General features: G+C 49.1%; 1 pseudogene; it reads right to left on the bottom strand.

Annotated features, from left to right (window-relative positions):
- Nucleotides 1–227: 227 nt before the first annotated feature.
- On the bottom strand, nucleotides 228–673 carry LOC102874147 (annotated as a pseudogene).
- Nucleotides 674–676: the final 3 nt, after the last annotated feature.

Below are 676 nucleotides of genomic sequence, written 5' to 3'. Positions count from 1 at the left end.
AAATAAATAAAGAACAAGAGGATGAAACAAAGAGAAGGGATCAGAAGTAGGAAAGTAGGGAAGAGATCTAAAATTTTTTTCCCCTGTGGAAAACAAACTTTATTAGGCACAGAGGGTGATTAATGGGCAGAGTAACAAAATGGCTCATGAAATTCCTCTCACATTGGAGCCTAGTACCCTAAAGGAATGGGGATCAAAGAAAGATGCAGTCTGTCAGTCTTCTCCTTTCAGGGCTGCATGCGCATAGCACCATCAAGCCGGATGACCTCTCCATTGAGGAATGGGTTCTCGATTATGGCCTCTACCAGATGAGCATACTCGGCAGGGTCCCCCCTCGGTGGAGAAGGGTACCTGGCTGGCCAAGAAGTTTCTCACCTTGTCTGGGAGGCTGGTCAGTAGTGGGGTACAGAATAGGCCTGGAGCCATGGTCATCACCCGGATACCTATGGGTGCCGCCCTTAGAAGCAGAGTATGCAGCTTGGCCAACCTGGCCCTCAAAGGCAGCCACACTGGCAGTGTTGATGATGACTCCCCGTTGGCCTTCCTGGTCTGGTTCGTTCTGGCCCATCTCTCCAGCCACTGAGTGGAACACATTGAAAGTACCTATAAGATTCACACTGAGAACTCGCTGGAAGTCCTCCAAGTTCTGAGTTGGCCTCCTCTTTAAATTGTATGT

Source organism: Elephantulus edwardii, unplaced genomic scaffold (genome assembly GCF_000299155.1).
Source record: "Elephantulus edwardii isolate Elephantulus edwardi_28Jun2011 unplaced genomic scaffold, EleEdw1.0 scaffold00040, whole genome shotgun sequence".
NCBI classification, from domain to species: domain Eukaryota; kingdom Metazoa; phylum Chordata; class Mammalia; order Macroscelidea; family Macroscelididae; genus Elephantulus; species Elephantulus edwardii.
This window is presented reverse-complemented; position numbering and strand designations above follow the sequence as displayed.